This window comes from Ovis aries, chromosome 3 (genome assembly GCF_016772045.2).
Source record: "Ovis aries strain OAR_USU_Benz2616 breed Rambouillet chromosome 3, ARS-UI_Ramb_v3.0, whole genome shotgun sequence".
NCBI classification, from domain to species: domain Eukaryota; kingdom Metazoa; phylum Chordata; class Mammalia; order Artiodactyla; family Bovidae; genus Ovis; species Ovis aries.
In genome coordinates, this window is record NC_056056.1 from 65,648,137 (window position 1) to 65,663,973 (window position 15,837).

The 15,837-nt window shown below is 38.7% G+C and overlaps 1 non-coding gene across 1 annotated transcript; it reads right to left on the minus strand.

Moving 5' to 3' along the window:
• Positions 1 to 14,739: 14,739 nt before the first annotated feature.
• On the minus strand, positions 14,740 to 14,812 carry TRNAG-CCC (transfer RNA glycine (anticodon CCC)). Its single transcript has one exon. It is a non-coding gene; the product is annotated as a tRNA-Gly (tRNA).
• Positions 14,813 to 15,837: the final 1,025 nt, after the last annotated feature.

The window sequence follows — 15,837 nt, forward strand, 5'->3', positions numbered from 1 at the left end:
ATTAACTTAGACTCAATGAGAACAGTGGAGCTGACTGGAGAAGTGGCTGGAGCTTTTAACACTGCATTTTTAAACTGTGCCCTATACATGAGCAGGTCTCATCATCACTTCTAGGCTATACACTCCTTGAAACCAAGACTTGGGTTCATGCTTACATGTCCAACAAAGGGTGCTCAGTCATACGGCTAAATGAATGAATGGTCACCAGGCAAAAACTCTAACTTATCTATCTCTGTGGCAAACACCCTGAATTTTAAGACATATTTATGAATGGATAACAGCACCACCAACAGCATCGATTTTGAATTAACAGCAGAAAAAAATGTGCACACTGTGTAACCGTTGGCAAATAACATAACAGGAAAGATGTGTTCATACACACATGAGTTTCCCTTAATCGCTTGCAAGTTTCTAGAAGAACCCTACCACTTCTGCATTTTTCTCTGCTTTCTCCTTAAGGTAAAATAGTAGCCAATGGAGAGAAATTTCCAGAGAATACAGATTCACAGTAGATTTTATCATGGAAATATTTATCATCATAAAAGCCATTCAAATGACATTCCATAATACTAACCCTTAGTGTAGTTAACACTGCAGAGAAGAAATCTATCTCTGTCTTCAAATCCCATTATACATAATAATAAAAAAGAAAACAACAAATTGCATATAAAATAAATAACTTCTCCAATACATATATATTTGCCATTACAATAGCCAACTAATGCAATCATTTGGCATTAAATCAAATTTCTGAAACTTCAATGTAGCAAGTGGGAAATTCCTACAGAAAAAAGGTTGCACAATGATGTCCATTCATAATTTCAGAATTGAAGCCAAAGAATTTCTCTTTTTCAATAAAGTAGTCCAGGTTTTTGAAATGCAACATCTAATTTGGGTACAGAGTTCAAGAAAAGATGCTACATATTGTGGAAGTAATTTGCTACATGTACATATGAAAAATCAGGAAGGGAATGGATTTTTCTCTCTCTCTCTCTTTAAAAATATGATGTCAGAGTATGGGTTCTAGGCTGCTACAATTCCTAATTGAGTCAGAAATCTGGAGGACTTCATCTCTATCTAAGATATGTCCCTATTTCCACTTTTTTTAGTAACCATGGAGAAGACTGAGTTTAACTGATGATAAATCTAGTTGAAAAATATCAGCCTGAATTATAATGTTTTGAGACAAGTGGTTCATCCATCTAATCATTTCACAAATATTTATCGAGCACTTAATATTGGGACACCCTGACAAAAATAAGGGAGCTAGGGAACCCTTAGCATTATGGCAGAGAAAGCAAAAGGAAAGGAAATTTTTGGTATTTCAGTTCAGTTCAGTCGCTCAGTCATATCCGACTCTTTGCAACCCCATGAATCACAGCACGCCAGGCCTCCCTGTCCATCACCATCTCCCGGAGTTCACTCAGACTCACGTCCATCAAGTCTGTGATGCCATGCAGCCATCTCATCCTCTGTCGTCCCCTTCTCCTCCTGCCCCCAATCCCTCCCAGCATCACAGTCTTTTCCAATGAGTCAACTCTTCGCATGAGGTAGCCAAAGTACTGGAGTTTCAGCTTTAGCATCATTCCTTCCAAAGAAATCCCAGGGCTGATCTCCTTCAGAATGGACTGGTTGGATCTCCTTGCAGTCCAAGGGACTCTCAAGAGTCTTCTCCAACACCACAGTTCAAAAGCATCAATTCTTCAGTGCTCAGCTTTCTTCACAGTCCATCTCTCACATGACCACTGGGAAAACCATAGCCTTGACTAGACGGACCTTAGTCGGCAAAGTAATGTCTCTGCTTTTGAATATACTATCTAGGTTGGTCATAACTTTTCTTCCAAGGAGTAAGCGTCTTTTAATTTCATGGCTGCAGTCACCATCTGCAGTGATTTTGGAGCCCAAAAAAATAAAGTCTGACACTGTTTCTACTGTTTCCCATCTATTTCCCATGAAGTGATGGGACCAGATGCCATGATCTTAGTTTTCTGAATGTTGAGCTTTGAGCCAACTTTTTCGCTCTCCTCTTTCACTTTCATCAAGAGGCTTTTGAGCAGGCATAATCTTGAGCTGATTTTTAGAATCATGCCCCAATAACAGTGCCAAAGATGGAGGGATAGAAGTAGGCAGGAGGACCATTTCATAGGCTTAACGGGAAAAAGTTAGAAAATAATGAGGGACTGACTATAGAAAATGATGACGGGTGTGGAAAGAAGTAGCAAGTTCAAATTATATTTAGCAAATAGGCCACTGTGCTCTTGATGGAACAGAGAGAATGACGGAAGGTGAGGGGCTTAGGACAACTGCTGGCTCTCTAGGTGAGAGAATGGTCGAATGGTGGGCTGTGCTCTAAGGTAAGGAATGCAGATGTAAAAACAAATAGCAGAGAGAATTCTTTTTAAAGAGCAAAATAAAATCTCTGGCATGATACATATTTGAGATTACGACTGAATTTATAAATATAAATCTGTGGTCTGAAGACAGTCTACCCACTGAGCTTATCCAAAGACACGAATAGTAAAGAGATCACCAAAGAATACTTACAAAAATTTCCTTCCTTTTCTCTGGTCTCCTGATGCAAAGTATTGATAAGATAGAGACTAGCAGACAGTACTGCACTTGGGCTTAGTTGCTTAGTCATGTCACCCCTTGTGACCCCGTGGACTGTAACCCACCAGGCTCCTCTGTCCATGGAACTTTCTAGGCAAGAATACAGGAGTGGGCTTCCACTTCCTTCTCCAAGTAGACAGTATTAGATTTTAGATATTTGAGTCTGGTGAGTATTTACCAATTTTGGACCTTCTATTATGCAATTGGGGCTTCCTTAGTGGCTCAGCTGTAAAGAAACCATCTGCCATGCAGGAGTTCAATCCTGGGTCAGGAAGATCCCCTTGAGAAGAAAATGGCAACCCACTCCAGTATTCTTGCCTGGAAAGTCCCATAGACAAAGGAACCTGGAAGGCTACAGTCCATGGGGTCGCACAAGAGTCAGACACAACCTGGTAACTAAACAACAACAAATTATGCTATTGGAAGCATGGCTTCTTCTAGAAAATTTTTCTATTTCCCACAAAAAAATCTTAGAATATGATATTTTAGGGAACACTAATACAGAATGGACAGCAGAGTAAAACAATTTTCTAAATATTTGACTTTCCTTACAGATTAATAATAGTGACTTTTTCATCTGGGATTCTAACTTCTAACTAACTCATTCATTAAAATTCACTCAATACCCCGTGAAATTTCATTTTTCAAGGACTTCTTTACCATAAAAAGAAGATGAAAAATCTCTGATCATCTGTCATTTTTGTGTTAGTATTCAGCAACACCCACCCCCCGCCCACCCCCAACCCCCCGCAACCCCCCACCCTCGCCTTTCTTCTTTTTTGCTTCCAAATCTGCACTGAGAACATCGACAGTGCCCATGAAATGAATCCCTCTGCAAGCAGGCCATTCTGAGTTAGAAATCTGATGTACCACTGTGCACAGCTCCCATTAAATAATTTCTACAGTTTCAATAATTTAAAAAACTCTTGAAAATGCACCTCAAGACAACCTATTTCAAAATCTTTAACACTAGAGACATAAATGAGGAAACTTTATATTTTTATCTCTGTACATTCATAAATAATGGTAGACTACACAAGTGGACTCATTGGAAAAGACTGTGATGCTGGGAGGGATTGGGGGCAGGAGGAGAAGGGGATGACTGAGGATGAGATGGCTGGATGGCATCACTGTCTCGCTGGACCTGAGTCTGAGTGAACTCCGGGAGTTGGTGATGGACAGGGAGGCCTGGAGTGCTGCAATTCATGGGGTCGCAAAGAGTCAGTCAACACGACTGAGCGACTGAACTGAACTGAACTGACACAAGTAAGATCCACCAATAGAATGCTTCCATTCCAAACTGACAGATTTTTATTAACCTATTAGAAAATGAAGAAGCCCTATATGCCCAATAGTTTTAAAAAAGCCATCTAAATCAATGCTTTTCAAATTGCAGGTTATGACCCCTTTGTGGATCATGAAATCAACTTGGTAAGTCATAACTGGCATTTTTACAAGACAGAATATATGGAGTAGATTATATCAGAATATATCAGAATGCATTGCATTTTATAAGGGCATATGTGGTTTTGTGAAAGTTATATATATATATATGTATTAGATCCTCATATAAGTTATTTCTTACCAAGAGTTGCATTCAAAGAAATGGTTTAAATACCTTGTCCATGGATGTTGAGAAATGCCAGGGGTTTGTAGCTCAAATATGAAGTGAAATAAATTTTATAAAATGGGAAGATTTATTTTTGTACAACACTCCTCTGAGAAGCACTGACAGACTTCAAGCTGTCAAGTATCTTACAAAATTAATACCTAACAAATAGGATCAAAGGTTTCTTCCATACTACGTTTTGTTACTAGGAATAATTGGCCTAACATCATTAAATAACAAATTTTCACTTGCATGGTTTAGTCTTTCTATTTAATTATGGACAGAAGTCTCATTCAGTTGCACTGATCTTATACTTTAGAATAAACTCAGAGATTGAAACATAAAATGTACCATATGAGTTTTTAATGCAGGAGGACCCTTAAAAGATAAGAAAGCAATTGTAATCCTAGTGAAAAACATACAAATGCCTATGTTACCATTATTACAACCTATGCACATATACTCAAATGTTATTAATATGTACAAACTATAGGATATTCTACTGCACTTAAAAAATGAACACAAATACAATTCTAATAATTATGCTTCATTGTAATTTTATGAGAACCCTAAGAAATAGAAAAGTTTGAAACAATGTTTTATTTATATTACCAAAAATAAGTTTTATCCATGGAGATGGTGAAAAACTTAGCTTAGTATCACACTACCCAGTTATTCCTTACTAATGATTCTGTAATTTATATTTTTGCAAACAAGTTTTACATCAGTTGTTTTCAATAAATTATCAGTCATGAGTTTTACCTTGAGATAGTTTAAACTTGAAATAGTCCTCTTTTGAGAGAGCTATAGTAAATATGAAGTTCATATTTTATTTCATTCATATCATTCCATTCCTTAGGTTCTTTATGGTTTTTTAAAAATCCATAATATAATTCTATGAGAGTTAACATAATAGACTGTAACAGCTGTTATGGTCTATTGTGTAAATAAGTAATTACAGAATTTACAGACTATCATGTAAATATGTAATTATGGACTTTTTAAAATGTGCATTATTTACTCGATAGTCTATCGTTTACATATGTAATTATGGACTTTAAAACATGTATTATTTACTCAGTCTGTAACAGCTCCTTGGGACAGAGTCGTTCTGGCCTATTGGGTAAACATGTAATTACAGAAATTTTTTAAATATGTATTATTTATCTGATAGTGCTGCTACAGATTATCACATCCATATGTAATCACAGATCTTTAAAAAACGGTTATCGTTACTTTGTATAATGCCTTTTGCAAGTCAACTCAGAGACTTGCAATTCATGGATCAGATGTCTAAAACTATGCAGTGATTCCATCATATAGAATATTTGCAAGAAATAGTGGTTTTCTACAAGTCACATAAGTAAATTTTCAAGTTTCCCCCCAAAAGTTAAAGAACTGATCTCAAAAGAATACACTGTTTTTGATAGTTCAAGGTTATAATACTCTAGTTAAAGATTCTGTATTTCATTTACCATAATTCTTTTAAGAAGCCAAAATCTCTTACCATATTTCGCTTCTTTCAGATAGGGTCTGGAATGCATTTCACCTGTTGTCTTCTTTCATATTCAATTATGAACATTTTAGGATGACAGTTTAAACCACTCGCCAATTTCTGTGGTGTAAATACTCCCATCAAGACTGATTTCAAGATACCAAAGGGATGTCACTTAACTCAGAGTGCCACTTGACAGCCAAACCAGGACTGCTGGTCGTAGTCTATTTCAGCACACCACTATCTCTTAGGCCATTTCAAATTTCAACTATTGATTTGGGTACCCAAGTCTTTCCATAAACCCTGAGGGAGTCAGAAACAAAAGCCCAAGTGCCAAGGTTACCTCAGGGGTTTAAAACTTGTTTCTTCAGTGTGTTGAGCAGTAAGTACCCTGAGGTTGAGGGGTCGAGGAGGCACTGTTCAGTGTATGGGAGAGAAGTCTTGGACTCGTACAATTGAGGTATACCTATGAAAATGGCTTGACAATGTTATAGAAGTAATTTAAGTATCCGATGGTGGTTAGGCTGGAAAACTTTAAGATCTCTCCTAATCCTATGAAGTTATGATTCTATAATTTAATAAGTAAATGAGATAAATGTTAAGTATATCACATTTCAAGATTACTCATAGTTCCACAGTTGTATATTAATAAATTTAATTGCCATTTTTGACTGAGTAACAAGTAGTAAGCTCAGCTAGGCAACTCTTGGAGGATAGACCTTTAAGAAAGATGCCATATAAATGAACTTCAGACACTGCTGATACAAAAACTAAGAATGTCAAACTAAGGAATTGCCTTTTATTTTAACAAAAAACTTAAACCTTGCTATGCTTCCCACATAGCTCAGTTGGTAAAGAATCCACCTGCAATGCAAGAGACCCCAGTTCAATTCCTGGGTTGGGAAGATCTGCTGGAGAAGGGATAGGCTACCCACTTCAGTATTTGTGGGCTTCCCTTGTGGCTCAATTGGTAAAGAATCTGCCTGCAATGTGGGAGACGTAGGTTCAAACTCTGGGTTGGGAAGATCCCCTGGAGAAGGGAAAGGCTACCCACTCCAGTATTCTGGCCTGGAGAATTCCATGGACTATCCATGGGGTTGCAAAGAGTCTCACATGACGAGCAACTTTCACTCACTTAGTATCAGTATTTCAGTATTTTTTTTATGAACTAAAATTCAAAAACTGAAATTTTAAAAAACTTCTTTATTCCAGTTTTTAGAAATCTGACTGAAACTTCATATAAAATCATACACATGGATAGTATAACCAGTGGCTATTAATTATTTCAAATATTCCTAATTTCAAATTTAGGGGAGACTACACTGATCTCTTTATAGAGTACAGACAAGGGATCAGTGCACATATATACGATAAATTCTCTATAGGACAGTATTAAATACATTATACTGTTTTGCTAATATAATAGATTGTTAGAACAAAAGAACTTTCAGGGAATTTCCATCCAAAGGAAATGAGATAGTATATACATTTGGCTAAGATGCTTATTTCATTTCATTCACCACTCAAAACATCCTGTGGAAGACAGGACTCTCCATACATACTAAATTTTAGTTGTGTGGGGCTTAATTAAGACCTGCCACCATGGGTTGCATACCTTCAGGGAGAGATCGTGTTGCCCAATGTTTAAATCCCCATGTAGAGCAAAATAGAAAATATACATTGCATTAGAGTATCACATGGCCAACGACCGACTAGAGAGCATGCCAGGAAGGGGGCAGGTGCCGTCTGCCAGAGGCTGCAATTTAATATCCTGCTATAAAAGCAATAGGAGGCTCCCGTTCATCTGAAACCTAGAACCTATAATAAAAGCAATGAACGATTCAAAACTGGCATGTTACTCCTACTGGCTGTTTATGTGCCAGGATCTTTCATCATGCCAAAGTTGCAAACTGTGTCGAGTCCTCTGAAACAGCTGGGCTCTTCTCACTAGTAAGGTGGAATCTGGAGTACTGAGGGATTTACTGTATATGAAAGTCTGCTTTCTTTAAGGAAATGGGTATAATATATGTCCTAATGGTTTTTTGAGGAACTTGCTTGCTTGGGGTTTATTAAAAGGCTGAACTACATGATTTTAGATAAAGACTTCAACAGTTAACAACGTGAGGCACAGAAATGGGAAAGGTAAGCCAGAATTTATAAACGTTCATTTCATCCAGGTGCACTGTACATTAAACAATAAATGCATCCCAGAAGTGAAATGAAAATAACATACTTATAAATTGAATCATATTTTAAATTAACTAGGGATATGCTTATGGTTTGGAAAAGGGTATGGCAACCCACTCCAGTATTCTGCCCTGGAGAATCCCATGGACAGAGGAGCTTGGCAGGCTACAGTCCATAGGGTCACAAAGAGTCAGACACAACTGAAACGACTTAGCACACAAGCACACACACAGTTATGGTTATTTAAAGGTAGCTTCAGCTGGTTTTTGCTAATGTGGATGGTCGATTTCCAATCTGTCAGTATCCAATATATGAATTTTCCCATGTTAAATTTTACAGCAGACTGTGTGTGTGTATATGCATGTATGTGTATACTTGCAACTATATGCCCTTTCAGATATTCTAAAAGTCATACATTTATGATCAAAATACAGTAAAGGGAATACAGGAAAATAAATGTCTAGCTTGATCCATATGGATCTTCTGGGTTTAAACAAACATTTGAAATATTTGCTTGAACAAGAATGTGTTAGAAAATGAAAAACAAAGGTTTTCACAATTGCAGTTAGTTATCTGTGAAGTGGGAGTGCCAAGCAGTAAAACTCCGTGTCCACTTGGCTGCAACAATTAATATGGAGCTATCTTCAAGGTGGGATTATGGGCAATGGAACCTCTAGGGAGGGCTGTTTTGCCCATGCGTTAAATCCTCATTTTGTGTGAACTTAATGAAAAGATTGCAATATGTTCTGTCAATGGTTCCTAGAGCATGGAGATGTCTCTTTCTTTTTCCCCTGAGTAAATGTAGACAGATTTGTGCTGAATTTTATGGAAGGAAATGTAAAGAAAGTGTGCTTTTTACTTTGTTTAAAAGTCCCGAAGATAGACTTGAAATCATGGAGGGAAATGCAGCTGGTCTAAGGATATAGCATTGGCTGGATACACAATCAGTACATTTGGAAAATTTGCTGTATTTGGGGAAAACCTCTAACATTGTACAATATCGAGGAGAAAAGAGTTGAGCTTTTCTACAGCATTTTAAATTAGGCAATTGCTATTTTCAATAGAAGCTCATTGGTCTGCTCTAAAAAAGTTTTTTTTTAATTTATTATTCTAACTAATTTGAATTCACAAATATGACATGCTCTAGTCAGAATAAAGACTGGTTATGCACAGAAATGTTCAGATGCTGTAATACAGTCAAGTGTATGCTGATCTCATTTTGATCAAAGACTATTTAGGATAGCAAAGAAATGCATAATACTAAGTAACAAAAAGCCCAGAGTAGAACTGAAAGGAACAGAAACCAACAGGCCCCTCACAGTCAGTATACATGCTAGTAGGTACCCAGCCAGGTTTAAGGCTCCCCTAGCAAGCCCTCCATACTCTAGGTACATCAGTAAGGAGGGCCTCTTGGAGCTGAACTGATACTCGGACATCTCTTCAAAGCCAAGGGTAACCCAGAGATATCCACATGGTCAGGTTCTGCCCTTCACACAGCTTTAATCTAGGGCCTATATAGAAAAAAAAAAAAAAAACTTGTTTTCCTATAGGGTTGCTGAAAAGCACATCACCTTGGAATTTCTGAGACTGTAAAATATTCAGGATCCCAGCAACAACTCACAGAGGCTCATCACAATTTAGCACCAGTGACTCAACTACTTAATCCCTGAACTCTGTCCTTACCTGGAACCCAGGTCTCAGAGATTTTGGAATCTAAGCAGGACTTGATTCAGCAGGCCAGCGTTTGTTTTTAACAGCATAAAGTCATTCGGATGAAAGGGGATCATAGAGACAATTTAGTCAGATCCCTTCACTTTAAAGAAAACTAAGGGTTTCCTTACCCTACTGCTCTCCACCCGGGTGCCCTTTCCCAATAAAATCTCTTGCTTTATCAGCACATGTGTCTCCTCGGACAATTCATTTCCGAGTGTTAGACAAGAGCCCAGTTTCGGGCCCTGGAAGGGGTCCTCCTTCCTGCAACAAATGGCGACTCTGGTGGGATTCTTCTTCGCTGAGACTGACATGCTGACCACTCGGGGTACTCAGGGGCCAGCTTGCCTGCCAATGGACCAGACCCAGCAGCCACAACTGGGACCTTTTTGTCTCTGGTCTCCTCCTGACGTGGACAACTGGCACAGCAAGTGCCCTGACCGGTGAGGAACAAGAGACTTTACTGACCTCTCTCCCCTTCCCTCTCTCTTTCCTCTCCTTAACCCTTCCTATCCTTCCCCACTTTTCTAGTGCCCCAGTCCTGGACGCAGGGATCTGGTCAAAGGGCCCTCAGCCTGAGCTGAGGATTGGAGACTGATCACCTCCTCTTGGCAGAGAACTCGAATTCTGGTTCTGGTCTGGTCTGATTTCTGGTAGGGCCAAGTTCCAGTCCTCCCTTCTCTGGGGGCCCAGGGAAAAGTCCCGTAACACCTGGGTATCTGTGGGTAGCAGGAGACGTCTGTAAGGCCACCCCTTTCGCCCCCCTTCTCCTGCCTCCTTCCCCTTCTTCTTTCAACCTGGCTTCCTTTCCTCCCTTGAAATCTTTGATGTTAGTACTTGGATTCTTGCATTTGAAGGCTTCCCTGGTGATGCAAAGGTTAAAGCATCTGCCTGCAATGTGGGAGACCTGGGTTTGATCCCTGGGTTGAGAAGATCCCCTGGAGAAGGAAATGGCAACCCACTTCAGTATCCTTGCCTGGAGAATCCCATGGATGGAGGAGCTTGGTGGGCTACAGTCCACGGGTCACAAAGAGTCGGACACGACTGAGTGACTTCACTTTCACTTTCACTTTCACTTTCAAGACCCCCCCCCCAATTTGGCATCATTTGACACATTTGGCTGGTTAGTGGCTCAGCCACAAGTGGACTGTCATTCCAAGGGAAAGGAACTAACATTTGTTAAGCTAAGTATAAGGTAACACATGTTATCTTATGTAATCCTCACAGATTCCTAAGAGGTACTCATCTTTATCATCCCCATTCATAGAGTAAAGTAAGTGAGAATTAGAACAGTGACTAACTTGCCCCAAATCATACTTTCAGGGTAATTTGTTACAGATCCATTCACCAAATGGCCAATTTACCAAATGATGAATAGAAGAATAGCCAACTAGCTGAATTTATCAAGAGCTTGTTGCTTTAAACTATTGCTTTTATAGCAATTAATATTATCCATAGTCAGTAAAGCTTTCAAGATTATTTTTAAAGTTGAATATTTTAATTTTGTTGTCATGGCAACATTTTTTAGGGACTTGAATTCACTCCATATTGGTGACTAGTATATGCCAAATCTGAGGTCCTAATCACATGGTCTGTTATAAAACCCCTTCTGGGTGTTCCTAATTCTTTTCTTCTGCTTATAATAAATGGTATAGACTTTCATCTCAAATATTCCTGCAAACTAACAAAGAGACAGAAGGCATAACCTTTCTGCATTTTATAAGATTTTTAGCAAATTGAGTTGCACAGGATAGTTTAACAGCACTAAGTTATATCTTAAAAATGTTAGTTTAGTATTTAGTCTTAATTTTAAGTTTTTAAAATTTTATTTTGCCCTAGACATAAGCCCTGCAGCTATGCAGCACATTCACAGCTCCATTTCAGCTGTCATTTCCTGTATGTTTCACATTTCAGATACTTTTTAAATGTTTGGGATATTAAGGCATCTATTCCATTTGCTTTATCAATCTATGAGCCAAAAAAGTAGAAAAGGGAATGGGCCAGATTAAAAATGACAAAAACTTACCTTGTCCTCCTGATTTATCAAAGGTCTAGATTTGAAGACAAGCACAACAGTGTGACTTGAAATATAGTCATTATAATTCCAAAAGTCTGAGATCAACACTCTGAGGAAACCAGAAGCTCACATCGAATTTTAGTCAGTGCCTATCAACTAGTTAACGTAAAACTGCTGCAGCAAAAATGAAATCTAAGAAGAGTTTAACACTAAAACTTTAAAATATCCCCAGAGTTGCTGCAATCACCTTATACAACAGGATTTGCCATAAACTTCAAGAAAGCTTAATAGAAGGAAAGCTTTGTTGAATTAGCGATCTGGCAAACTGATCATTTCATGAATTGCTCAATAGGAGAAGTGGATTTTGGTAAACGGACTTTCAGAGAGATTACTTTTGGAGAAATAACAACTCAAGGAATGGGTGCTTTAGAAAGTTATTTTTTTGGTTAATTGACCTGCTTCTGATCACCAGAATATAAGCCATGGAAACCTTTCTGCTGACTTCAAGACTTAAATTCTAGCCTCTTTAAATACTCTTTCCAATTAACCACATAACCATTGGCGAAAAAGTAGAAAGATTTTTGAGGTTCTCAAAAGCCAGAGAAGAGAAATGTGGACTGAAAGTTTTAGACCACTGACGAAGTTCCCTTTTAAAATGTATTAAAATAAGCATAGTGAATAAAATCTCATACTTGAGTTCAATGCAAATCATGTACAATTCGTTCCAACAGAAGAGTGAGATCCAGTGATTTTGACTAGTGAGTAAGAGCTCCCCTTGATACCAAGAACTTTAATTTGAGCAAGACTTGAACATTTATATTCATATCATGTGGATCTGTCTGGCCAAAGTTAATTTGAGCATGTCACTTTATTCCCTGCACAGAATATCTAAAGCTTTAAGGCAGATTCAGGGAGCCTTTTTTTTTTCTTTCTTGAAACACAAACACTTACACAACGCTCTCATTAACTGGAACTTTCACATCTCCACTGAAGTGAAAACAGGACCTAAAGCTCTGTCCTACCTAGTGTATGTCAAATAAGACAGATTAGAGAGGGTGTATTTGACAAAGGCATTTTACTCAGGCATTTGAGGGAAATAGTTGGACGAGTCACAAACCTGCATAGCCATGAAATAAAAGTAACTGCAGTGATGTTTAAAAGGTATCCTAAAATGAAAAAAATTTTAAATATTCAACAAAGGCAAAATTTTGCCTATTAGTCATCTGACTTTATCCCAGTTTGTCACCACCATTGAAAAGGTGTATCTCTACAACTTTAAAGCTAAAACCATTCCCAAGTCATCTGGAGCCACAAATTGACTTAGGAGTGTGTTGTGTTCTACTGTAGAAGTAAGAAACAATTATTTGCTAGAATCCTCAGGTTGGAATAGTCTAGCCAATTCTGGCCACAGAAATATGATTCATATATCTGTACCATTTGAAAATTTCTAGGAGATACATTTTAAAAAGTGAAAGCAAGTGAAATTATTTTAAAAATACATTTTCTTTAACCCCAAGTTTATCCAAAATATTAGCATTTCAACATGTAATCAATATAAAATATTATTGAGATTTCACAATTTTTTGGTAATAAATCTTAAAAACTGGTGTCTAGGACTGTGAAGAAGGCTGAGCGCTGAAGAATTGATGCTTTTGAACTGTGGTGTTGGAGAAGACTCTTGAGAGTCCCTTGGACTGCAAGGAGATCCAACCAGTCCTTTCTGAAGGAGATCAACCCTGGGATTTCTTTGGAGGGAATGATGCTGAAGCTGAAACTCCAGTACTTTGGCCACCTCATGCGAAGAGTTGACTCATTGGAAAAGACTTTGATGCTGGGAGGGATTGGGGGCAGGAGGAGAAGGGGACGACCAAGGATGAGATGGCTGGATGGCATCACTGACTCGATGGATGTGAGTCTGAGTGAACTCCAGGAGTTGGTGATGGACAGTGAGGCCTGGCATGCTGCAATTCATGGGGTCGCAAAGAGTCGGACACGACTGAGCGACTGAACGGAACTGAACTGAACTGATTTTATTCTTACCACACAACTCAATTTAGACTAACCACATTTCAAGCACTCTATGGCCACATGTGGCTGGAAGTTACTGTATTGAATGGCACGGGTCTTATTCAAACCACAGTCAAAGATTTCTGACTCACAGTCTTATTTGAAAAGGGAAGATAATTTGAAGGTATTGAAATTGGGTGATTTTGTCTGGATTGGACCAGCCTGCAATTTATCACCAATTTTGAACATTAGACATTTTGAGAATACAGACCAAAAGAACACAATAATAAGAGTTCCTTTGCCAACAAAGGTCCATCTAGTCAAATCTATGGTTTTTCCAATAGTCATATATGGATGTGAAAGTTGAACTATACAGAAAGCTGAGTGCTGAAGAATCGATGCTTTTGAGCTGTGGTATTGGAGAAGACTCTTGAGAGTCCCTTGGACTACAAGGAGATCCAACCAGTCAATCCTAAAGGAAATCAGTCCTGAATATTCATTGGAAGGACTGATGCTGAAGCTGAAACTCTAATCCTTTGGCCACCTGATGAGAACTGACTCACTGGAAAAGACCCTGATGCTGGGAAAGATTGAAGGCAGGAGGAGAGAGGATGACAGAGGATGAGATGGTTGGACAGCATCAACAACTCAATGGACATGAGTCTGAGTAAGCTTCAGGAGTTGGTGATGGACAGGGGAGCCTGGAGTGCTGCAGTCCACGGGGTCGCAAAATGTCAGACATGACTGAGCGCCTGAACTGAACTGACAGGAGCTCCAAATTCTGTGAGGACACCTAGAGTAATGCACTCTGTGATGCACACCCTGGGGAATATGAAATTAATATTTCCAATCTATAAAATGTTCCTTGATTTTCTAAGTATTTTCAACTTTACATCTAGAGTCTGGTGGATAAGAAATACAGGAACCCCCTTCCCTTCTTTGCACCTCACCTCCAGTATCTACTACATTTCCTTCCATTGGATTATCAAGAGCAGCCATTATTTTTTAGAAAAAAAGATATATATATTTTTTAATTTATTTATTTGGCTGCACTGGGTCTTCACTGTGGCATGCAGACTCTTAGCTGCAGCATGTAGGATCCAGCTCCCTGACCAGGTATCGAACCTGGGCTCCTCGCATTGGGAGTACAGAGTCTTAGCCACTGGACCACCAGGGAAGTCCCAAGAGCAGCCATTCTTAAATGTAGTTTTCCCTTTATTTTGACACACAAGGTAAAAGCACCTCTATTCTGAGCCTTTGAGTGGGGGTGCTCCATCTCCTTGTAATGCCCTTTGAATAGTGCTGGCTACATCCCTACACCTCCAATACCTGGCTGACCCCTGACTACTGTCCAGAGTCAACTTTGCTTTCATTTACTCTTAAAATCTCTAGGCCACCCCAAATATCATCCAAAACTACCCCCAAAACCCAGACCCAATGTTCTTTCTCCCTGTTCCCATCGCAAACACTGAGGGCTCTCATGCCATAGTATTTCCATTGTGGCCCTTCCCCCCAGTATCATCACATCTGTTGATTGTCCCTATCGTGTCCTCAACTAGACAGTGAGCTCCTAGAAAGTATCTCATACACCTTTGTATTTGCAGTGCCTAATACACAGCAGGTACTCAATAAAGGCTCATAAAGATGAAATGCTAAACAGTACAGAGAAAGTATCATAAAGGTCATGCATTCAAATAATAAATTATTTAATAAAAGTATATGTCTAACGTATTTTATAGCAAAAAGGAAGCCAAAATTTAACAAATAGTTATCTTCCAAGTTCCAGGTATTGTGTAGATGTTGAAGTTACAGAGGTAAATGAAACTCCAGACTCTCAGAGGTGGCAGTTAAGCAGTGGTTAAGATGAGTGTTTCTAACAGGAATGTGAGTACCAACCACCTGGGAAAGTTGTTTTAAAACAAGCAGACTCTGATTGAAGAGGTCGGGGTATGGCTTGAGATTTTGCATTTCTAACAAATTCTGCTGGATCACACTTTAAGTAGGGAAGGAGCTCAGCTCTGACTTTTGCTATATGGGAAGGAGTCATTCCTCTTAATACTGCCAGATCTGCCTGCTCAATTAGCAAACTGCTTGAGAAAGGACAGTAGATGATTTCTAGGTTATCTAAAAGCTCTGCAGTCCACAAGATTTATTTATTTATTTATTTATTTACTTATTTATTTATTTGTCAGCATGCAGAAG